General features: G+C 43.6%; 1 protein-coding gene across 4 annotated transcripts in view; it reads right to left on the minus strand.

The window, feature by feature from the left end:
- Positions 1–23,532, minus strand: part of HIC2 (HIC ZBTB transcriptional repressor 2) — a 71,128-nt gene extending 47,596 nt beyond the window's left edge. For all 4 annotated transcript variants that reach the window (XM_077787305.1, XM_021550001.3, XM_077787306.1 and 1 more), the window contains exon 1: positions 23,114–23,532. The gene's annotated coding sequence lies outside the window, so the exon portion shown is untranslated. The remainder of the gene's footprint in view (positions 1–23,113) is intronic.
- Between the last annotated feature and the right edge of the window lie 1,607 nt (positions 23,533–25,139).

A 25,139-nucleotide genomic window follows, 5' to 3' on the forward strand; every position in this document is an offset into this window, starting at 1 on the left:
GCGATAAAATAATTTTTACTCTGTTATCTCCTACCCATTATTCATTATATCTGTGATCAACATACTAGAAATTCCAACTGAAAAAATTTAGAGAAAGCCAAGTGATCCCCCTCCAGTTGATCTCTTACCAAAACCAGCAGCTTGTGAAACAATGCAACTATTCTATGAACAATTTCCCATCAAGACAAGGGTTGGAAAACAAACTTTATAAGAAAGTGAACTGGGTGAATCTTGCAGTGAGAGTTACATGGTCCAGCACTCCTTGCATGTGGCAAACAGTAAGTTTCATTTAGGGGTTTGTCCTAAATGGTTGTATTTGACCCATGTGACCAGTTTCTCTTTTCATAAGAAAAATATAACATGACCACAAGATCATTTCCAAGCAGAAAAGCAAATTTTCAGGAGCAAGCTTCTCAGCTACGTTCTGGCCCTAGAAGACAGTTGTTCTCATGCTTCTAAATTATATGCAACACAAGTTCTGGATTTATGGCACAAACCTTTGCTGTGCACAAGAGATCCCCCATCCTGCTCCCTGCTCTGTACCTGGCCTGGGTAGGGAATATCCACTGGACAGGCCCTTCAGATCAAAGGATGTGTTCATGACTGGTTTTGGGACAAGTTTCACTTTCCCTGCTCCAAAATGGTACAACTTGCTGAAATATTGTTTCTTCAGCTGCACAGCAAATACAACCAGAGCAAGTTACTCAGAGTAATGGCTCAGAAACCACAATTTTAGGAGGTGGCACAGAGGCATTCTGAGAGGAGAAGAAAAGGATGTGGTAGACAATTTGCTAATGCCCAGAAACTCTCCGTCTCGGAACAAGCAAGCTGCATGCCAGAATGCCTCGGGACAGGGCTGAGCCCATTGCTCTTTCCACAACAGCAGCTTTTTCTAAATAAAGATGTCTTCACACGCAGGACTTGGGAAACTTAATTCAGATTAACTAAAGTTGTGAATTCAAAGTGAATTAGCTAAACCACATTGTATCTCTGTACAGACACCCTCATTCCATGTTAAAAGGAACTTTAATTTCATTTATCTTGTTCTACTAAATTAAAAGCATTTTAATTATAAGAATGTCCACACAGGGATTAGTGGGTTGCACAAATGATGAAGTTACATGCTATGCTGGAGCTGAATGTGGCATAGGAAGGCTCTCCACTTCCATGCTAAAAAATGCTCATTTCCCACCACTTAAAAATAAGCTAACTAAAATGATACATTTTCTTTTTCTAATTACCCATGTCTGCAAATCTAAAGCTGCATTTAGAAAAAACTTGCATCTGGCTCTGCATCTGTCTTTTGTTTCAATCTATCAGACCATATGCATTGTTTAAAAATTAAAGTATCAGAAGAAAAATAAATACTGATATAATAAAAAAATGGGAAAAGACAACAGCACATAAGAAAAAATTCACAGCATGAATTTTAAAAAGCCAGACAAGACTCAAGCCACATCAGCTGCAGTCTGCCAATGGACCTGGATCTAAACCAGACCATGAGCTACTGAGTTGACTACCTAACAGAAAGGATAATTCTCAAGTTTTAGAATTGAGATTGTTATGTTGTTTGTTAGTAGCTAGGTAAGTTTCCAGCTTACTAAGTAGTATGGACCTCTTATAGCTTCATCTATAAAATACCACAACCACGATAGTGGCTTGGACAGAACATTTCTTCATCAAACAGCTCTGTGAAAATCACTTCACAGAGGAGAAATGACAGGTAATTTTCAATCCCTAACTGCTGTTTGGGAACAGACACAACCTCTCTGCTTCAGTTTACCTGGGACCACTGGGAGAGCTTGCAGCAAATCAAAACCATAGACTATAGAAGTCCAGGTAGCACAAGGGAGACTGACCAACTGCTTGAAGTCAGAGCTGTCTGGTAACTGTGGTTACCAAATAGGCTGAACCTGGAAGATCTTATCTATGGAATATGTACTACCTTCCATGCCACCCCTTTTTTTTGAGCTGGAGAGGAAGCAAAATAAGGATAAAGAATTTTTATTATAGATCTTGGGTAAACAACGCTCTGGCTCTAATGCAATCTTCCACAAGAAAGAAAAACAACTTCTCAAGCAAGTTCTGATTGTTAAACAGGAGACAGATGAAAGTATTGCCTCAGAATGGAAGGAAATCCCAGGCTCGTTGCTTGGGAAAGAATTAGCAATATATAATTTAAAAAAGCACTCTCTCCTTCCTCATCCCTGAGGTGAGCACAAGTCCTGCATATTACTGACTGATACATCAGCACCAGACAATGAAGCCATCACTTGAGGTCTTTCTCCTTTCTCCCCAGGCCCCTCTTCCACATGCTTTCAGTTGCTGGAGGCTGTTTCACACCAGATCCTGCCAAGGTCCCTGTGTGGCAGGACACGCTGTTTGCATGTGCAGCTTGTGATGAAAGATTTGGCCACTGGAGAGCACCAGGAGGGAGGGAGCCAGATAGCAGCGTTATCGTGACTCGTGACAGAGGTTCAGTGGTCTCTTATGGTGGCCTTGACTGAGCACCAATGGAGCCAACTGTCCTGCTCTCGTGTTTAGAAGACAGGAGCAGGACAGAGCTCAGGTCACACTTTACTGAACAGAGTAAATCCTGTCACTTGGTAATACTGCCTGGAACACAGTTGCTCTTGGAATCCTCTGCAGACCATGATATCAGCGACACACCATGGGAGCTCAGACCCCTTGCTGCAAAAGCTGGGGACTGAGGACCACACCAGCACAGTGCAGTGGTGCAGCTGATCTGTGCTGCTCCTTGGCACCCAACTCCAGAGGCAGGGAGTGGCTTGAGTGCAAGTCTGTCATATATGAAGAGAATACCCAGCTACATGCTCATGTAAAGGCTAGAAACTCCCCCACCTCAGGGCATAAACCAACCACCAACTTCCTCTATGCACAAGTTATACCATATTTGTTTGTTTTAGGAGTTCTTGTACCTTTCCCTCAAGCATCTGGTGTTTGCCTGTCTTAGAGAAAGGATGCCAGGCTAGACAGACAGATCATGGCTTCTTTCTGGTATGGCAATTACTGCATTCCAGCTTGGAAGGGGGAGAACACACTGGGGAAAGAGAGGAATGTTAGATGGCAAGTTCCAATAACACATGGCCCCATTAAACAGCCTTCCCTCCCTGTCTGGCCCTGCACAGTCATGCCAGCAGCACACCAGGAGCACACAGCAGCACAACTTGGCCCTTTGCACTCTCAAAGAGTCCTGTGTTCCACTGCAGAATTTGGGAACAAAGCTAAGCAGGGCTCAGCCCTCATCCTGGAAGTCCTCACACGTGCAAGAAGCAGGATGTTCCCAGGCAAATAAATGTGTTCCAAAACAAAGGGACATTGCAGAATTGTGGTCTGCAGCACAAGTTGATACAAAATATAGTATTTTAAAACAACAGATCTCACTAGACACCATGGTCCCTTAACATCAGGTTGGATCAATCATTGTCCTACAGGATCTGTGCCTCTAGACCTAAAAAAAGAGAAACCAACCAGGAAATAAAACTCATCAGAGGTTATCTACAAAACCAATTTGTACAAACTATGAGTAAGTCAACTCACCAGAATATTAAATAACTGTATCAGTCTATGGACTAAGGGCTTGAGAGGGCATTTATACTTAAAATGGGCATTTGGCAAAGCCTTTCTTCCTGCTCTGGAGCCAGAAGGCTCCCAAGCTTCCCAAGACAACTGTAATTTGGGAAACTCAGACCTGCCTTTCTGCCTAAAACTTCTTCTCTGTTGACTTTGGCTCTGTGCCAGTTTAGCCATCAATTCCAGGTCTCCTGATTTGTGTGTCAGCAGAAATTGCCAGTAGATATCTGTCCAGATTAGCTGCCTGGACACCATCTCACTTGTGGCCTGCTCATGGATACCTTTCTTGAAAGCAGCTGCTGCTGCTGCATTTATCCACGGGAGCCCTCATTTCCTCAGAGCCCATCTGCTACAGGGGAGGCAGAGCCACACAGACAAGACACAAATAACTGACAGGGAAGACCTTGCCACACCAAACAATAAAGACCAGGAAATCTAAAGCCTGCAACTGCCTCATGAATTTGTGCTGGTTTTTAAAAGCAGAAGAAGAATGTGGATAAGCAAACAGAGATATGGTTGAACAACTTATCTAAGTTTAGACAAGCGGTATCTAAATAATGCTATTTTATCTTATTACTGTAACAAATACGAGAATTGATTTAATAACCTAATGTTGGTTTTGGACAGTAGAGGTCTGCATCAATGGACCAAGACACTAATTATATTATTAAATCAGTGTATAACATTAGAACTTCTCTATGCATTGATGGAACTAGGTTTAGCTCTGCATGAAAAAATAATCCCTGAAAGACAGCAATGAAACAGTATTTAGCAGAAACTCCTTGTGCATAGTTGTTATTTTCTTTCCCTTTCAAAATATTATTATCTTCAAGGTATCACATGATGAGAAATTTCTTTGATAATTTTTATTGCTTGTTATTTAACCTCTCTGTATGTTTCTGAGAGGTAGTCAATATAATTTTCCAAAATACTTAAATAAAAGGGAAAAACTACTGGTACATATGCAGATCAATTCATTGTAAGCTGACAATAAAGCTTTTTTCATCAAGGTACAAGCAAAATGACTTTGCTGACATTAACTGGCAAGTATTTTGCATTCATATGGTATCTTTCATCTACAGACTTCAAAGCATCTGACAGGAGGCAGGCAGACCTTGTTCCGTCTTCCATCCAAGAAAGAAGCTGCAGCACAGAGTGGCAAGGCTTCCCCAGAAGGTAAAACCATTAGCAGAAATCTAAATGAAGTGATTCCCAGTCCTTAAAAATTAACTACTCTGCCCCAGTACAAATTACACGTGCCCCAGAGAGCAGAGCCACCATTCACGCACACCCCTCTGAGCACTGCTCAGGATTCTTTAAGAATGTAAATTTAATTCATGAGAAACTAAACAAACACAGAACACAGGAATATTCTTCTACACAGAGGGAAATGATGGGCATCTGAAACCAATCCAGATCTGAAGTTCTGTAGTGCTCCAAGGAGGAGCACTCCTTGAGTGAACCTGCAGAAGCACAGGTTTTCATTCATGAGGAGAGGAAGGGAAATCCTGATACATACTCTACCAAGTGTTTAAATAAACCTATACAGATGAAGATCTCTCCAGAGAAAAACTAGGACTGCAGGAAAGGTTACGGAAGTAGGTTTTAAAATGCCATCTTAGAGAGAGTAAACCTTTCAGCTCTTCACCTTTTTGATAGAGCTGAAGAATGCTGACTACTTAGAGCACTCAAATGGCCACAGAAACTCTTTCTAACATAAATGGAGAAGAAAGTTGCCTGCACAGTGCTATTTTAAATGAAGAATATGGATTCCTCTAAGTTTGAAAACAGCAAACAAAAAATTATGCCGAGGCAATCTCTGGAGCAAGCAGTCTTTCATCATTGGTCAAAGAGACTGCAATAGAAATATTTTAAAACCTACTCTCTAGTTATGAGATCTCTCATGGCCTGTGGAGGCTGACAATATTAGAGGCCACTAAATCCTGAAGTTTATTTTTCTAAAAGTTTTCACTTCAAATAAAGCTTTGTTTTAAGATGTATGGGGCCAACTGTTAGAGCATTGAGGTCCTGGTTATTAGCCAGCTAGAGCTCATGAATTATGTTTAGTGAGAAGTTTATTGGCTCAGTAAACACCATTCCAGTTTCCCTCACTCCTGAATTGTGGAAGCCAAACCAAGAGATATTCAATGCCATATTACCACTAGCACCAGAGCAACCATTATCTGATTACAGACATTTTATTTTTTGTAAGGAATTTGCTATTGCATCATTTAAGACTTGGAAGTCTTTAAATTTACCAAGGCAACACACAAAGAGTAAGTAACTGTTCAGTCCTGTTTATCATCTTCTGGAGAATATTTGTTTCCATCTCACAACTTTCCAAATCCAGGCATTACAGAAATGCAGTCCCTCAAACACTTTGTATAGTAGAAGTTTGGCAAAGCATTTTTAACACTAGCAAGGTGCCCATGAAGATCTGAAGTGGAGCCAGAGCAGCCTGAGGTGGTGTTGGAGCTACCTGGCCTCACCCCATGCGGGCTGGCACCAGGAACCTGCAGACCAAAATGCAAGGTAGGCATCTCTAGAACAAGCAGGATTGATGAGTAGCTGTGCAAATCCAGAAGCAACTGCTACTTGTGTGGCTGGCTTTGTCCTAGGTTGTAACTGGTTACCTCTCACTGCCATGAGCTAAAGCCCCAAGAACAGAGAGTAAGCAATGATCAGTCAATGTGCAGTGACTTATTTATGTTCTTGTAGTTCCAGTTCTCTGGAATAGCTAAGATAGCCAGAAGACTGTACAGGGACTGTGTCAGTCCTTGAGGCAAGGAAAGTTAATTTAGTTGGAAAAGTAGGGATGAAAAAGAGAGTGCTATAATAACAGCAGCCTATTCTGGCAACAAAGTAAACTGTAACTGAAAGAGTTTAGGTTCTCCTCCCAGTTCTCTACATCTGTCACACCACCTTGGCCAAATAATGCATCTGTTTGTGTCACTGCTTCCTCTCTACCCTTTAGCTGTACTATCTACTATCTACTATTATCCTCTATTACTATCTACTATTATCTACTATCTACTACCACCTACTATTTAGACTGGAACATTCTTCAGGGAAGAGATTGTGCTGGTATAGCCCAGTGACAGCCTTAGGGTTCTGCAGTCCCTAAGCCAAACATAGTCAAATTTACATAACACCAACTATGAAATCATTTATTCTCATGTAAATGCTTCTTCTCATGTCCTGAATCTGACCATATGACAATGAAGAAACTTTGCAGTACAGATCCTTACCATCCAACTATATCCCACAAGGACATATCATCACACAGAGCACCTCTGAGGAACAGGCAGAGTTAAAATCTTTCCACCCCACTAATGGTGAAAGACAAGATACCCTTCTCTTTAAATTTAACCCTCTCCCTTCCAAAGAATGCCTGGAATTTGTACTATTTCCCAGCAGAGAGTAGAGGCAAAGACTTGGCATGGGGCAAGACAGATAAGAGCAGTTGCCTTCTCTAGGTTTTGTTAACTCTGCGTAATTGCTTAGGGCATGTGATGGTTAGAGAGACACATCTGCCAGAGACAGAGTACAAATCACTAGGATGATTCCAAGCAAACAAAATCTAGTTTACAATGTGGTTGTGGTATATAAAACTCCTCTGTAAAACTACAGTATAATTCGACTGCTGCAGTTTCATTTACAAAGCAAGGTTACAGTTTTCCCTCTCAAAGACTGGCATTTAGGATCACTCTGACATTGAATAAAGTCTTGGTGGTCTTCTGGGACACAGCATGAAGGTTGATTATTGTTGGAAGTTTCTCTAAGCAAGCCACATTTAAATACCATGTTTTGCTAAAGGGCCCATATTGCCTTGCCTGTGAATTCAGGTTCCTTTACCAGTTTAAAATCTGGGTCAAAGCAATTTGCTTACATTTGGAGTCCTTTTCCAAAATTAATGGTGCGTGGTATTTGGAGCTGCAGATACAAGACAACCGGATACCCTGCTATTATCTGCTCTGCATCATGTATCTCCCATCTACAGTTTCCTGCTAATCTTTGTTCACATGGACAGCCCACTCCTGCAGCAGTTGCACACTCAGCGTCCTAATGATATTATTCTTGGCTATCCTGTTAAACTCAGTGTAAGGTAGGTGCACAGGAGTGAGCCCTGCTGGATTCTCAGCAGTTTTTAGATGGCTCCAGATTACAGCTGGCCATGGGTGGAAGTTTTCATAAGTAGTAATGAAGTTCAGAGCTTTTCTATTCAAATAGGATGTTGACTACTGCTGTCTCTATCCCTTTGACATCTGTGGTAATAACTAGGTTACTCAATGTACTGGGCTCACATCGGACCACTTGGAAGATCCAGTTAGTGCTACATTCAGCTGCCAAATTGTTTAGCTAAATTTCACACAGGGATCACACACAACAACAGTGACAGTTGATGTTTGTTTTACTTTGCCATTCAAGGAGGTACTTTTGGATTACTAATTTCTTTTATGACTTGGGTGCTGGCTGGTTCAGAAATTATTTTGTTGTATCCTGACAGGGAGTTCTTAGCTGGACCCTAAGCCCTCAGCACACAGAGAGAGATTTAAAATCTCTCTGATCTGGAAATCTGAGTGGCATATCTGCTCAGGAGTCCCACCCAGAGTAAGGTTCCTGCCCATGTTTATTTCAGTGTTCTTGAAACAGGAAAGACAGAAAGAAAAGGAATAAGAAAGAATCCCAAAACCACAACTCAAATTTGCCACTTAAGCTTACTGACAGAACTGACCTGCAAAGTACAAACAGTAACAGAGAATGATGGTATTCACACTTTCTCATAGTACTACTCCAGGTATAATATATAATGTTTCCTTAATACAAAACACTCTGGAGTAACAATCAATGAAATACATTAAAATACAATAAAAATACTGAGTTTAGGATAAAAATGTGGTTCCTACCTATGGGCTTGTAAAGGAAAAGTCAGCAGAGCCTTGCTCCTCTTGTAGGTAAATTCTGAAGTTTCATCCCCTTGTTCACAAGCCAGGCGGAATAAAAATATCCACCTACACTAAACCAAAGGGAGCCACTCGTAACCCAGACACAACCACAACAGACATTCTCGACAGTCCTTGGCTTAATAGAACACTGCTTTGTGGTTATACCCACCACTAGGATTCCATCTTGCAAGTTCTAGCACGTTTTAATTTATCCCAGGTCATACATCAAACGTAATATTAAAATTTAAGATGGCATTTGAGATTCAGACTTTCTTTTGCAGTTTGAGTACAGAGAACACAGTTGGGACTGTGGATGCACAAGCATATTAATACATAAACACAAACCTGCAGCCATCACTCAAGAAAAACAATTGGTCTTTAAGAGGGGAAAAAAGTTGTAAAAAGAATCAATTCCATTAAATAGCTCTATAAATCAATTCCACCAAAAATCAATGGGAAACTACATCCACCATGTGCCAAGTAACTCCCACACATCAGGTGCAACTGTCCGTGACAGCAACCACGCAGCAGCTCTGCCTGCCAGGAATTCAGGCAGCCAAGGGCTGAAGCAAGAACCCCAGCATTGCCCATGCTGCCCTCCTGAGTGCCCCAGCATTGCCCACACTGCTCTTCTGAGAGCCCTGGCACTACCCAGGATTCCCTCCCATTCCTGCCATGGTGCCTTAGCCCTGCTTGCTCAAGGGGAGCTGCAGCTGAGGTCTCTGGGAAAGCAGCTGCTCCCTCCCAGGGCACATCTGTTCATGGAGCTCATGCTGGGACCAGCCCTGCGCTCACGGAGCCATGTAGCCCCCACCTCCAGACCCCGTGGTGGCAGTCCCACCTAAAAATCAGTAGAGGAAAGCTCACGTTTCTTGTTAGAGCCAGGCATCTTACATGCCCGGGTCTGAAGTTAAGCCTGACTTCAGGATTTTCCAGCAAGTTTTGTGCCACATCAAGAGTCCCCAAAGGGGACCTGACTTAGGCACAGATATGGGGAAGGTGGGAGGGGAACATTAAGGATGTGGGGCCCACGAGCCAGCAGCATGCAGTAAGTCATATACTGCTTAAACAAATTACTTTAAGCACAAGTTCAGGAGTTCCATACTGTGACAGTCTTGCTAGTTCAGTGACTCCCACAGTGACTGTGCCAGGCCACTGCCCTCTCACTTTCAAAGTGCAGCTCAGTTGCATTTTCACATTTATAGGTGGTGGGTGCCCCTTCAATGACTGGAGAAACCCTTGGGGCTTTCATTTTGTGCTGGCAGCTCTCAAATGACTTCAGAAACAAAACCCCTGGGGCTTTTGTTCTGTGTGGCAGAGCAGAGAGGGCATGGAAGATTCTGGCTTTGTTAAAACCTGTAGAAAAATTCATGTCCTGTGTCTTCCCCTTCATGTGCTTCACATGTGCTGTCATGTCTCTGGGCCATTAGAGACACACTGTTCAAGAAATTCAGACCTAGCATTTTTGCAATAGAAAAACTCAATAAATTGGCCTCTGCTATTCAGCACTAAGTACCGAAACCCATTTTTTCCTGTGGTAACTGAATGTCAAGTGTACCTTGACAGCTATTGCACACTCATGTCTGGTATTGTACATGTATGTATTTTGAGCAAAGAAAGAATGCACATATCTGTAAAACAAATAATGAACAATTTAATGAGAGGGCTCACGACTGTCCCTGGCAGGGAACAAAACTATCTACGGCATCTCTCCAAGGCTCTGTGACCCAGCTGCAGGAGGGATATGATCTCCAAATTGCATTTTTGATCTTGGGCCTGATCTTAGGAATCAGCACTCTCAGCTTACTGATTTCAGTGGGATTTGAGAGCATTTGATATCAAACCTTCCATCAGTCACAAGTTTCCCCTAGATGTAAGGACATTCAGTTCTAGAAAGCAAGACTTTGACATAGGCTGGATGTTTGATGTCAAGAGTAAGTGGGAATTGTACAATCAGGAGCTTCAATCTAACCACTGGTATTTGGCAAAACAAAGCAGCAATACAGTAAAGTCTGTCTCTTCTGAATTATTCCTTAAAACTCTGTCATATGACTCTTCTGCTCCAGAAGAATTAATCAAATATTAAAAAGTCTAATACTAAGCTGAAGGCCATTGTCAATAGAACACCCAGATTTTCCTGCAATTAACAGTGAAAATTCTTCATTTTCCCTGTTCCTAAATGCATCTGCATTGATACTTCATTTACTGGGATTTCAATTTCATACAAGTCAGGAAAAAAATACTTGTGGCAAGTAGCCTTGAAGTATTATAGTAAGAAAGAGCATTTGCAGAGAGTTTTGAAAGACAGATCCTGTTTTAAAGAGTCTCCATGCACAAACAGATGCCACTTGCTTGAATGTAACTTGCAACTATTTTGGTGGGTCTCTGAAGTTCTGCAGTAGCTTACAGTGAAGAAATTACTGTTGGATTTATGAAGGACAGCCCAAAGCACGGTGTAAAATTTGTGTGGAAAGAGACAGAGAAAACAGATAGGAATAAACACAGCCCAGGGAACAAGGAGATTATAGTGATACAGCAAATATGTAGGAATGGTTGGGAAAAACAAGTATGTGCACAACTTGGGAAGAAGAAAAGAATCCCACAGATTAGATAACCAAAATTTCAATAAGTAGATACTATGGACTAGGAGGCAATGCCAGCATAGGAATCTGAAGTGTCAACTTATATTTAAAGACTGTCATAGTTAAAATCATAAACCAAATTGCTTAATAGGTAAATCAGATTAATTTAAAGATTAAGCTATGAAAATTGACTCAGAGAGAGGATTGTAAGGATCTCTTATTTTTAAATCCTACTCCTGAACTCTTTTTTACTCAAAGAAAAAAAAATCTTAAATCCCATTTCCTGACAGTATAGGGCTAAAATGTTAACACTATATTTCATAACATTTAACGTGAAACAGGATTACTGTGCTGACTTGTTCTTGAAGAACAAATACACTCTACAAACTAGATTGGGAAGGAGGTAGATTTCTTTCTGACAAATCTGCTGACAAGAAGCAGGACAGAGAAAACATTTTTTTTCTCTATGACTTCTGGGGATGAGCAGAATTTAAAAGTCTGCTGTCCTCAGTAGCACTGATGTACTCTTCCAGTTGGACTTTTTTTGGTTCAGTTATTCACTGTAGAGACTGACTTACTATGAATGACCATGCTTTTTTTTCCTACTCAGATGAAAGCAAAAGAAATGCCTTGTTAACCTTAAGTTTAAAATAAGCCAGAAAGATCTTATGAAGAAGATCCAATGACCCATCAGAAGGAATAACTTCTTAAAACCAGCCAGGGAACTGTGTCCTAAGAAAAATAAAGATTCAAACCCCTACCCAAGCAGACTTGCTAGCCAGAGCCTTCTCTGACACCGCAGTCTATCTGGGACTTCCCTGTGTCAGAGCCTTTTACAGAGAGCACTTAGGCAGCAAGTGTGTCACACATCCAGCGAGGCTCGTAACTTCTTGCCTGTTTTCTCTTGAGTCTCTGAACTGTGACCTCAAAGCAAATGAATCTGAGAAGAAAATACATTAATCAGGCATTCACTGAGCCAGGCTCTGGGTTTTTAAAGCGGGGATCTGAATCAGCTGTATCGCCTCCCACTTCTTTCCTGATACAATTAGTCAGCATCTGCCCTGGCAGCCAACCCGCTGCCTCTCCGAGGGGGGACAAGCAGCTGCAACTCCCTTGCCCACTGCTACTTCCAAGTAGGCTGCAGAACCACGGAGAACAGCTTCTGAATTCCAGCTGGTGAAGGTTAGCATCCCTTCCCTGGGCTCAGGGGAATGAGAGGAGCTGAGAACAGCTACCACTAACAGCCTCTTTGATTCCCTGCTCCAGCCCAAGTGCAGGTTCAGACGTGTCCCAGCCACACCTCTCCCACCTTGGGCCAAGGCCATGCCAGCTCTACACACCTGTTGGAGGCTTCCCCACATTTTAAGGGAATCCCCAGAAGGGGATTTGCAGGTGCTCCACTCCCTTCAAAGAGCACAGGCAACAATCATCCTGGGAAATTGGACCCATAGCATTCAATGTGGCCCTCTGACCTTTACCAAAATGTTCTTAGCCCACCAGGCTGGCAGGACTGAACTTTATAGCTAAGTGTTTTGAAAGAATCATATGCTTTTAAAATCCAGTTGAATTTTTGCTAGGGAAACTTTACAAAGGCATCATCAGTGTATCCACAGGAGTTTTGCAATTTCAGGTTACAGGTGATTACAGCAAATAAACAGACATGCAAGTCAGGGTCGGAAGTGGGCTTCTACTTAGAGCCTGCCTCACCAGGCATTTGGAAAATAAATAAACTCCCCCAAGCAGTTCTGTTTTACCCAACAGCTTTAAGGTTCCAGCCCCACTCCTAGGGCTGGATTGTGCAAGCTCTTACTCCAGCAGTCACACTGAGTTCAAGCAAAGTGCCTGAGTAAGCGTTTGCAGAATCTGACCCCCCCAGCCAGTTATCTATACAGCACCTATTTGGGCCTTGCACTGCAAGCTCTTTAGCTGGGGACATTGTCTGGAAGTATATTGTAAGCTGCAATGGGCTTTATCTCCATTTATAGCATTAAATCTAATTTTTGGTGCCAAGTGCAACATTACCTTTACAATGACATCTATTAAAGACATTTTTCCCTGGAGACTGTGATCTGAACAACAACCAGTTTGCACTGTTCATATTTTTGTTTTATTACAAAACTACTGTGTTCATATTATCTTTCCACTTCTCTAATTTCAAGCATTTTCTTAAAATACAGTACAACAGACACTGAATTACAGAAATCCCACACCCTGGCATTACAAGGACTTCACCTGAGATGCTGCCATCCTTCCTTCCCAGACGATTTACAAAACAGGGAGGTTAAAGTTAAAGCACCAAACTTGACTGGTTAGTCTCCAGTAATGTGTAAGTTTAGAAGAGGCTTGTTTTCTCTGTGCCATCAGAAGCATTCTTGATGGGCACCCAGCCCCTTTCCCCCTGCCCTGACACAGAGGGGCAAGGGACAGCAGCCTGGCACAGCATGGAGCAGGTTTTTTTCCCACTTATGGGAAAAAATATTGCAAGTTCCCCTGAAATGCTGCATCCTGCATGCCTCAAAGGACAGCTGCTACCTTCTCACTTAGAAAAATGTGACCCCAGCCAGTCAATCTACAGCACTAATGCTGTGAGATACCCTCCCACTCACCACTTTTGATGGTCAAAACCATTGAAATGCAGTGACTTCCCCTCCACCTCAAAAGGGCACGCGCTTTGCTTTTGCTCCAGGAAGTTTTAGGGAGGGTGCTTTGGGTTTTTCAGTTTTTGGTGAGAGTACAACCCAAGCTGTTTTAGATAAACACAGAGGTAGCAGAAGTCCATGTGTAACCACAGAGGAAGCGAGCACAAATAAGCAAATGTTCTGAATAATGGCAGCACAGATGCACATGGAAACTTGCTTGAACTCACCTGGACTCCTTTCCCCCTTTCTCGTCCAACCAGTTAAAGGATAGGGAACATCCCTGGCCTCTGGCATATGGCATTGGATGCTCTGGGCATTAGGTAGAAAACTGATAAGTCTTTTGAAATGGAACAGTTGGTGTCATGTAGCACAGGTCCCACTTCATATGAACTCTCAAAATTTGGAAAGGAGACGGAGGTTTTATTTATTACAAATGAAGCAGAGAAACTGAGGTGCATTATCAGTCATTTGGCTCTAATTGGAGTGGAAGCTGGTTTGCTGGGCTATGGCTGTGGCTTGTGTTCCGTTAAGGAAGAACTCTTCTGCAGCTTTCAGAAAGCCATATCAACATCTCAGAAAAGGTTAACTGAATATGCCAGAGACAAAACTGTAAGTCACAGATTACTAATTATGAAAGCATTGTGAGATCTTTGAGTTGAAAGGATCTCTTTTCTGGATAGGCAAATATTTTAATTCCATACTACAATGATCAGTGTTTCAGCAGGAGTCTTAAAATATATTTTCCTTCCATGACTGTCCTCTATGGTTAGTTACACCTCCATGCATGATTTCAAGTACTACAGCTCTATCAAAAGTACTAGTTTTCTCTGCATTTGGTTCCACTTACAAGACTCTGAATTATTAGTACAGCATTCAGTTTGAAATCCTCTTGCACAACTAACAGGGTGCAATATTAGAAAATAGCAGTTACTATTGTTATTTTCTGTTCATTAAATGCTAATGGAAATTCAGCCCATCTTCAAAATACCATGGCTTTACACAGGCAGAGGTGAAGAGGTACAGACATATGAAATTATTTTTCCAGATTCAAACAACCTATCTGTGGCAAACAAATTTTCATACTCAGCTCTGTTTTAGCCACCAAAATAGAGGCTATCAGAATGAAGTTGATGGTCCTCTCTCCAGACTCAGGTCACTTTTTCCCTCACTCATGACCTGAGGAATATCAATACAACAATTAAACCTATCACCTTGCAAGCAGCTACCAGAAACTGGGAGACCCAGCCTGACTGGAATAAACTAGCTGACTACAGCTGCTAAAAAGAGGTCCACACTTGGGCAAATACTCAAGACATTCCTTCTCCAAGGCACCACCCATAATAACAGGCCAACAGTCTCAAACACCTCTGCATTTGGATGGATATGCAGAACCGCATACATTAAACTGCTTTTCTTGGAGTTCATTTAAGAATGCTGCCAGCTTGTAAACAGCAGAGTCAGTTTTGCTGCCAACACAATTTCTACCTAGAGCAAACGGAAGTGCTTTTCCAAGAATTTCCAAGACTCTTGCATCACACCATGTGCTGGCATTGCACCATGCAACCCAGGGAGGGAAGACACAAAAATACAAGCTGCTGCTTGGTGCATCCTGAAGGGGATTATGTAGAGGCATTTACTTATTTTCAGAAGAGACTGATAGTGCAGAACAGACCTTCCAAAAACTCCCAGTGCTCACTGCAGGGGAACGTAGTCTCGTTAATACTTCCATTGCTGTAGCAAAAAGAGAGTAATTTTTATAGCTGGCATGTTTCAATTTTCATTGCAATTTTGAAACCTTGTTTGATAAGGTGCAGTGGAGACTAAGAAATGTAGCATGACTTCTTCTCTAGCCTCCCTCCCCCGTCAGGGGTTTTGCATAATCCTAAAGCATTAGTCCTTTGGCTACTTTACCATTTTGAAGCGTTATTAGAATTATGTGCATGATGACAGCATTTACAGAGTGTTGCTAAGGTCAGGGTCCCATTATGCAAACTTTTAAATATGATGAGCATTTATAAGATAAATACACAAAAAAACCCAAGGACATTATATTCTCGATACTTTAAAGATGAAGAAAAAAACTTGCTTAACTTCCTTCATGACCATAGCATGGAAAGTTTAAATCAGAGAGGGAAACAGAATTCCTTGGACCACAAGCTCACCCAAAAGAATTAAATGTGGGCAAATATTCAACCACTGCATCAATTCATAAAAGCAAATGCTTATAACCAAGCTTTCTGGGTAAAATTTTTCAAGTCATAATTTACATTACTTTTAAAAAACACTCAGTCAAACATCACTCTGCTAACATTTGAAGCATTTCTATGGTTCTAGCTATGTACACTTCATAGCTATGCACACATATTTATAATTTTTAGTGGATTCCTTGCCATCTACAACTTTGGTAGATATTTTCCCTGCCTAGAAGGACATCCATGTTTTTCTTTGAAGACTGGGCTTAATCATGTCATTAATATCACATTATCAAAGAACATTTGAGCTGCCTAGAAAAGAACAAAGAGCTTTTTTCAAGGACTTGATGAGTTTGATGCAAAAAGTTCCACATGAGGACTGTTCTGGATACTTTATAAGGGTAAACAGAAACTAGGAATAACAAAGCACCTCACCCTTCCAGGGGTAGAGGAAACAACATTAAATAAAAATAGCACAAGTTTGTCTCACTGTCATAATTTCAAACCTTCTTTCAAACAGACCTTGTTTTAAAAAAGCATTATTCAATTGTATGTCTTTCCTAGTGAAGTTTTGTGGACAATTTGTCCCTCCACGGAAAAGCCACTACTTCACTGCTCCATCCACTCTGGGCAGTTAACTAGCCCTTCTCACCAGGAGCCTCTTGCAAAGGGACAGAGAAGCTGTTTTTTCAGTTTAGTTCAATAACTACTTATTTCAGACTGCAGAAAGCAACTGAGATTTGAGGAGGGGCAGAAGAGCGGGAAAGCTGACTTCCCTCCAAATGAAAACTAGGTGTTAGAAACTAGTATCTGCTAGTTTCAAACTCAGGAAAGAGCAGCAAAAATAGAGAATAATCAGTTCACTTTTGCTCAAATAACACTTATTTTGCTTTGCATTTAAATTGGAGCTGAATAAAAATCACAGAATAAGTCACACAGGAAGCGACCTCAGGAGGTCATCAGAAAGTATTTTCATCTGAAAGTATTTTGATAAGAAAATATTTTACAAATATTTATATTTAACACTTTAAAACCTTCAAGTTTAACATTTCATTGAATTTAATGCTATATAAGAAGTTTCTTGAGTCACTTCTCAGAAACAATAACATAGTAAATTAATTTTGTTTCTGATTTGCATGTTGAATCATAGCCTGAATGTGTTAACCCTGTCCTTCTGCCTAACATGACATTTACTTTAAAGTTATTTTAGTTGCACATCAACATGTTTTAATAGGTACAGACCAGCAAGATCCAGTCTTTCTGCAGGAGAGTAACTAGCAAAAAGACAAATAAGCAAGCTTTAAAATAAGGTTTCTTGTTGGCTGATTTCAATTCTCAGTTAAAACTGGCAATACAAATTACTCTATTCTGTTCTTTATCGAACAATAGAAAAGATTTCCAAACTGTCAAACAGGCCAGTGGTATCTTGACAGCAGATGGAAATGCAGTAAGTATGGCAGTGTCTACTGCCACTACATGGCAGTGTCTTTATGTGACTCCTAGAAAACTGAATCCCCTCACTGAATGGCTCTTTATACAACAGGAAATGAGCACACATTTAGGGGAAGGAATCTGCTGCACACCCCTATCATCTTAAACAGGTCCAGGAATGAATGGGACTAGCCCAGCATGAAGAGCAGTCAGGTTGTTTACCCCAGTCACTCCATCGTGTATCTCTTTTTACACTCGTGGCAAAGGACTGATTTGAAGACAATTTATCTTGCAGTGTTTGGTTCAGTGGGGGAAGGGAGCGAATAGGGCAAACTGATATATTATGGAAAGCCATCCCCTGTTCTTTTACCCAGGGGACTGAAGGACAGCAAATGCCTCAGGCCAGCGTACTGACATGAAATGTTTCCTACTTCCCATCCAGAACCTAGGTGAGGACAACACTGACACGTTTTTCCATCCAGTATCTAAAGCTGGAACAACACAAGGGAGTTGTTCCTAACTCCTGCACAGAGCTCTCAGAACACCTAGCAACAGAAGCAAGAAGTTTGCCCTGTATTCAGGGATGCTTTTACTGGGAGGGTTCCCTGGTGATTGTTTTGAGCAGGAAACCAATCCCTGCACTTCTTTAAACTCTTCTTTCTGCCAGTTGAAGACTCAGACCCTTCTCCCAACTTAGCTGTCAGTGCATTTCTTCTGGCTGTTTCTGCAGGACAGCTCAGTTTGTCTTTTCTCCATTAGAGAGAGTAAAGTGAAGGAAGCTTCCTACAATTGGTCCATTTCCAAATGCCCGCTTAAGGTTTTCAGTTTAAAAGATCACTCTTTAGCCCCTTCAAATCCGCAGGGTGCGCATCCGAAAATGTGATATAATACATATGTAATCCTAGATAAACTACACTCCCCAGCCCTTTCCATTAAGTAAAATCAGTAACTAGAATCCCTGTTTAGGATTTGTGATTACAAGGATCACTGTCCACCCTACCCTAGTCAAACAATACGGGCTCCAGGAAAGCATGAGAGCCATCATTTCAATAACGCAAAACCCTGTTGCTTCCACTCCAGAACAGCTGACTTGAAGTGCATGCTAGGCTGTGCTTATTAACAAAATGAGAAATCTGATACATAGAAAGAAAACACTATGTGAGGATTAATCCTGGATTGCAGTCTGTAGCCAGCACTGGGCCATCATCCAAACACAGATGAAAAAGAACAGAATTTCTCCCACCTGTCACTTACAGCAGGTACAGCTATTGCTGTGTTGTATCCTCATCCTTTACAGCTATTGTAACAACTCATTTTGTATCAGCTTAAAATTCAAGATTGACTTTACTGTTTCATTTCTTCCTTGTTTTGTGGGAGCCAGCACTGGAGGGTGAAATTTCTTTCCAGGAATTACAAACAAGCGTGAGTAACTTACAAGTTTGGACAGCTAGCACAATACACGTATGCTTTAAGGAAAGAAACCCAGCTTAAATCTAGCATCCTATGGGAACCTGAAGAAGCTAACTGAACAAGAAAATATAACTCTCAGAAACATCTTTTTAACACTGTCCTGCTGCTTTTGAGAGAAGTAAGCACACTGTCACTGCTGATTGCAAGAGACCTGAACAAACCAATGCAGTTTCTTTGCCAATGAGCTACTGCACAGCAGAGTGAAATCCCTCTTGCAACGCATTGTCCTTGCTCCTGATAGTACAGCAAGGCAAAAACCAAAATAAGAAGGCCTAATGGCTCAGTCACTGGTGTTCAATACACACCAAACCAAAGAAGTCATCTTTATTTTTTTAAAATATATTCTCCTGCTTATGGTTGGGTTGACACTCTGTTGTTACAATGCCACAGCTGAGCCCAGTTAATTTTTCTCCAAGCCCAGCAGGGAAGGCATTTCTGCTGATGCTGAAATGGGCCCTTCCCATTGAGCTTCGCCTGTCACAATACAGCCAATATAATGGCTATGGCACAAATGTGATTCTGCTTTCTTCCACTCCAACACCACATTTGCTGCAGCACTGAAATGTCACTTTGTGGCAATGTTCTTCCCTGGCTGTTGGCAGAAGCTGCAGTGTTGTTCATGTGCTTTATCAGTCCGATTTGGTCAGGGTATGGGAAACTTGGTTTTCTGTAGAGAAAACATGGCAACCTCTTCCTACCAATACCTCTGGCTGTCAAGCTGTGATATGTTCATCAGACTGGATGACAGGGTTAAATGCTGCAGTCAGCACAAACAGTTCTGATAGGAAGGCAAATGCACCTCGCTTTTCAAACATCATCCCATTTCCCTACATCTATCATCAAAGAAGGCAGGAGGAGCTCAAAGAATAGCCACATACTATTTTCTGCAAGGTCAGAGGAATGCATAACATACAGTTTATGTTTGGAAGCTCTTAATTACTATGGGCTGTAAAGATGCTAGAAAACGACAACTCTCATTGCAAGATCTGCTGTTCACAACTTCCAATTTCATACTGTGACCACCAATTTTGGGCTGTGGTGGCTGTTTTAGAGAGTTTTAATCCATTACATAGCCAAACTGCTTAGCATTATGTTGTTTTCCAGTTATTTTAAACAACTAATCAAAATAAATTGAACATGTACCCTTCTGGAACAAGGCCTCTCACCTTCTCTTTCTCTCCTCTCTCCCCCCACCCCTTGTCACACATCAGCTTCTGCCAAACAATTCAGCATTGACACTACAGCACATCACGTGATACCAAGTGCTTCAAGCATCTTGCAATACTTATTACTATCTACACATCCATAAGTCATTCCCCCCAGAAACGTATGTGAATACTAACGTGAGCTACTTCCTTATGCATTAAAGATTTAGAGCTCTCCCACATCCTTGGAAGAAGCTTGTCCCCACAAAACTGAAAAACCATCCCTTTTATGTGTGCGTCTCATCTGCATTTCACGTAGATTAGGAAGCATGACATAAGGAAAACCTGCCACATCCTCATACTCTCCCATTACTCCTGCTTGTGCTCCTGTGGCCACACAAGTCTGTCATGATTAAGCAATGGATTTTAGATGTCAAAGAACAAGGCACTTACACAGGGTATCCTTACCCATGTTAGAATGGAAAGTAACAAATGTAAGAGGTTGCTTATTCTTAATGCTGATCTCCTCCAGAGCTAAAATGATATGTCAGTAGCAGGTGTCAAGTTTGAAGACCCCCCCTCCCCTTCTTTTTTTTTTTTTTTTCTTAAATAAATATAACAAAGGGCACACAGATTTGACCTAATGGGTCAACCATCAAAAGTTAAACTGATTTAAATAATTAGACCTAGAATGTCAGGCATCACTGCAAATAATTGCTCCTAATGCTTTTAGGATTAGATTGCTAATGAAAAGGCGAAAAAAGGAGGCCATTTGCAGTTGTGGAAATAAGTCAATTTTCTTTCCGTATGTCATTTTCCTCACGAAGATTTGCTATGAAATCTTAAGGAGTCATTTACAGCTTTCTCTCCAGAGCTGCTATAGTATATACAATAGTTCTGAGTAATACAAAATAGCAATAATTCATCTTGAAATATTCATTGTTTATACACTGTATTTATCAAGCATAGCAAACATCTGCTCATAGTTCTGACATTTTCCAATGAAAGTGACTATTGCATATTGTTTTCCCCTTAATTTCTGGAAAAACATGGGAGCTATTCAAATATAAACAGCATTCCACAACAAATTTAAACCAGTTTTAGTCACAGGACAGTTCATTAGCAGAATGTAATTCTGATGCTCTTAACTGGTTTTTGGCTGCTCTCTCAGATTTATTCTAACAACTAAGTAATACCCTGAGTGATTTCGGTAACCGTCTGCTAAAACACTGGGTTCCATATATAATTCATTAATTCTGTGTAAATGCGTGTATACCCCCGCCCCACTCACACATTCTAACGCCAAAGTTACCCGTCTCTGGAAGTGCCCAGACCACCCGAGTTCTCAAAGGTTGCAGATTTCGCAGCAGAAAGATTCGAGTGCCCAGACCCCGTGTGTACATCCGCGTTCCCCGGGCGGCGGCGGGGCCGGGCGCGGTGTCCGGCGGCCGCGGAGCCCCCGGGAGGAGCGCGGCTGGCGGCCCCGATAACGGGGGGCGCGCCGAGAGCCGCCCGCCGCCGCCGTGCCCACTTCCACCTGGGACCCGGCCAAGCAGAAGTCAATAATTGACTTCTCCGTCGGCTCTCGCCCCGTACCAAGGGGGCCGGGCACGGGCTGGGCGCTGCGGGCACCGCGGGGCTCCCCGGGCCGCGCACCGCGCAGGGGGCCGGCACGCAGCCTCCCCCGCCCCCACTCCCCCGCCGGCTTTGCTTTGCTTTTAAATGCAACCAGAAAAACACAAAAAGCCCGTCTCCCCCCGCCGCCGAGCTGGCACCGGCACCGGCGCGCCGGGAGATGCAGAGCCCGGTCCAGTTTCGCGGCGCCGTGCTCCCGGGACCGGGCAGCCGTGGGTACAACCAGCCTTCTCGGTTCCCTCAATTGCGATGTCGAGCGCCTCGGCAATAATATTGCCAGCCTGGACGTACAATTTCTTTTTTTGTTTTTTTTTTCTTTCTTTTTTTTTTTTTTTTTTTTTTTTTTTTTAATCGGGTGGACAGCTCTACGCTGCCTAGCGCGGCCGGGGAACGTGCATTTCCTGCGGGGCACAAAGCCGGCGGGCAGGGTCCGGGGAGCCCCTGGCCGCGGGAGGGTGCGCGATCCTGCTCCGTCCATTGCGTCCGAGATGGGGCCGTAACAAAAGCCAGAGACCCGCAGCGACGGGCAGAGCGAGCGGGGCCGGCGGGTCCTTCCCTCCGCGATCCCGAGCAGCCGAGGGGGGCGGCGGGGAAGGGGGGAGCCAGGGCAAAAGTTCACCGCGGTCCCGGTAGGGCAGGGGGTGCTCGGTGGGGCTGGGGCCGGCGCTGGGGTTGGGGGATGCCGGCCTGGCTCGTCGCCTCGCAGCCCGGCGGATGGACCGCGGGGGGCGGGAAGGAGGCGATGCAAGTCCCGGGAGCCCCTTTCCTGCCCTCTTCTCCACAATGCGGCCAGATCCCCGGCACAAACACGCCCCCCGGCACCCCGGGGCTCCGCTCCCTCCTTTCGGGGAAAAAATGAAATCAAATAAAATACAATACGGCTCACTTGAAGGGACGAATGGGGATGGGGAACAGCCGACTGCTCCGGGGCTGCCTGCGCGCCCCGCCGGTCAGCCCCACGCTGGCCGGCCCCGGCGGGCAGCAGCTGCGGCCCCCGCCCCGACCCCACTGCCGCCGGGGAAGGGGCAGCGCACACCCGTGCGCACACACACAAATGGCACGAGAGGGGGGGAAAGTTTCCAGCCGCTTCAACCAAATAACCAACATTTGCGGCTCCAGACAGGCACGGTGGCCAGCACACCGATGCACGCCCCGGCCCCCGAAGCAACGGGGCAGCGCGCCCGGAGAGCGAGGGGAGGGGGCCCGGGGCACGGAGAGAGGGGGGCAGGAGCAGAGAAACCATCTCGGGTCTTTTCAATGGAAGTACCGCCGGTGCCGGGCACGGCTGATGCAGGGCAGGGAACAAGGGGACACCCCCGCCACCCCGGCGACTCTCCCGAGCGGACCCGTGCAGATGGGCAAATCACCGGGGCTGCAAATAAAGAGCGGGGGAGCGGGGCTGGGCTGCAGCGCGGAGCCCGGCAGCGCCCGGCCGCCCCGCGGGACCCGCGCCCCCGCCCGCGCCCCGCGCCGCGTTACCTTCTTATTGCATCTGGAGCAGCAGCTTTTCTTCCCCTTCCCCTCTCCTCCTCTCCCTCTCCTGTCCTCTCGGTTTATACCAGCCTGTTCCTCATCTCACAGCCTTCCTCCCAGCGCCATCTTGCAAGCTTGTGACGTTGGGAGCCGCTCACCCCTGACCCACATTTGAATAGAAGCCAAAATGAAAAAAAGAAGAGGAGAGAGCGAGGGAGAGAGGAGAGAAAGAGGGAAAAGAAGAAGAAGAAAGAGCGGAACAAGGAGAAGCAGGGAAAGCAGCAGCTAAGCAAGTGCTGTGCCAGTGTGGAACAGCATCGGCTCTGCTCCCTTGCCAGCTAGTTTAGTAATAAGCAATTTCCTGCTTTTGCAATAAATGTTGCGGCGGCGGGGCTGGGAAAGGGACGGGGATCTGAGTAATTCCCATCGAGGGACCAGGGCTTCCCCCACCCCGAGCCGCCCCCCCTTCCCTGCCACCCACACCCCGAAACCCAGCCCGCAGCCTGACCACTGCCTCTCGGTAGCCCAAATATTGCTGCTCCTTCCCAGGTTTTGAGCAATGAAAAACGCATTTATTAAGATTATTTCTCCCATCAGTGTTGAGCTCTTAAGTGTGTGTTAAGAGAAATCATATAGATTATAGCTTGTACATGTGTTGGAATCTGAAATGAGTTTTACACACAAATTTAGGAAACATCACACATAGCACTATTTGCATATTAGTTTTTTGTCGCTCATATTTGTGCGTTAAGGACTGTCACTGCATTTGGCATCATTCAGGGCACAGATACAGACATGGCCTTTGCACCCACAGAATCTGAAGTTTTGGTTTGTGCATTTCTATAACAATTATGGAAGTATATTGGAGGGAAGAGTTATTTGTGTTATGCGTCCCTGATCCTGCAACATTTCCATGCACGTTTAACTTAAAACACATCAGTGATCACACTGAGTAAGAAGGGCTACTCAGATGCTTACACTGAGTGTGCCCAGCCTGCAAACTCAACCTATTACTTTGTAAAATTATAAGTTCACTTAACGTTTTACATCTTAATCTTACTGACCATTGCCACAAAGTATAACTGAGCAGAAATCTGAGTTACCCCTCTCTCCCTTCCACAGCTAATTAATCTGTAATAACAGGAGAAATATATAAACATTTTTATTGTAATCATGCACAGGAGTACTTCCACTATCCCATGTAGGAATCACTGTAGCAGCTCCAAGTATGAGCTGATATTTCCTTTCCTTCTGTGTCCTCACAGCCACCCATAACCAGAATTCTCTGTAGCCTCAGCAAGGCGATTCATTAGTGAAGCTAAGCCTACGTTTAACACATGTCTAATAATTCCCTAATAGCCACAATGCCAGTGACTCTCTCAGCCACTTCCTGTGCAGATCCCTGCAGTCTGCATGCCCTTCAGCTGGATCCCAGCTGCAGCCTAAGCTCTCCATCCCTGATAATAAAGATATTTTCTGGTTGCTCATCCAGAGTTCAAAGTTTTTGCAGGACATGGTTTCTTCAGCTTTACCAAAGTGGCTTGAGGAGCAAATAAAGATAAGGCAAATCACAACAGCCATATCAGAAGGGTCTGGACTGGTGGTTTGTTCACAGTACACCCAATAAAGAGCAGAACACTAAAGTGGTGAGAACAGCAAACCTGACTGTCAGCACAAGGCCCAGTGAAGTAGATAAGGATCAATTCAAGACTCTTCCCCCACCGGGAAAGTTAATTTAAGATCGGTGGTGCTGGTCAGAGCTGTATTTTAAAGCTAAGTGGCCTTGCAAATACCTAGGGAGGTGTTTCACACCATTTGTTTCATGCTGTGCCAGAGGAATTGGTAGGCAAATACACAGAAGTCCTTGCACTATCTAAACAGGGGCTAAATCATCATAGGTATTTTTTCAGGTAAGTTCAGAAAGACCCACTTTTGTGAATTTTTGTGTGGCATTTCAAGACCTCAACAATGCCACCATCTGCCCTCATCTTCCTTCCTTCCGCTGAAGTTTTCCACCCCAGTGCAATCTGTG

Source organism: Lonchura striata, chromosome 18 (genome assembly GCF_046129695.1).
Source record: "Lonchura striata isolate bLonStr1 chromosome 18, bLonStr1.mat, whole genome shotgun sequence".
In the NCBI taxonomy this organism is placed as follows: Eukaryota; Metazoa; Chordata; class Aves; order Passeriformes; family Estrildidae; genus Lonchura; species Lonchura striata.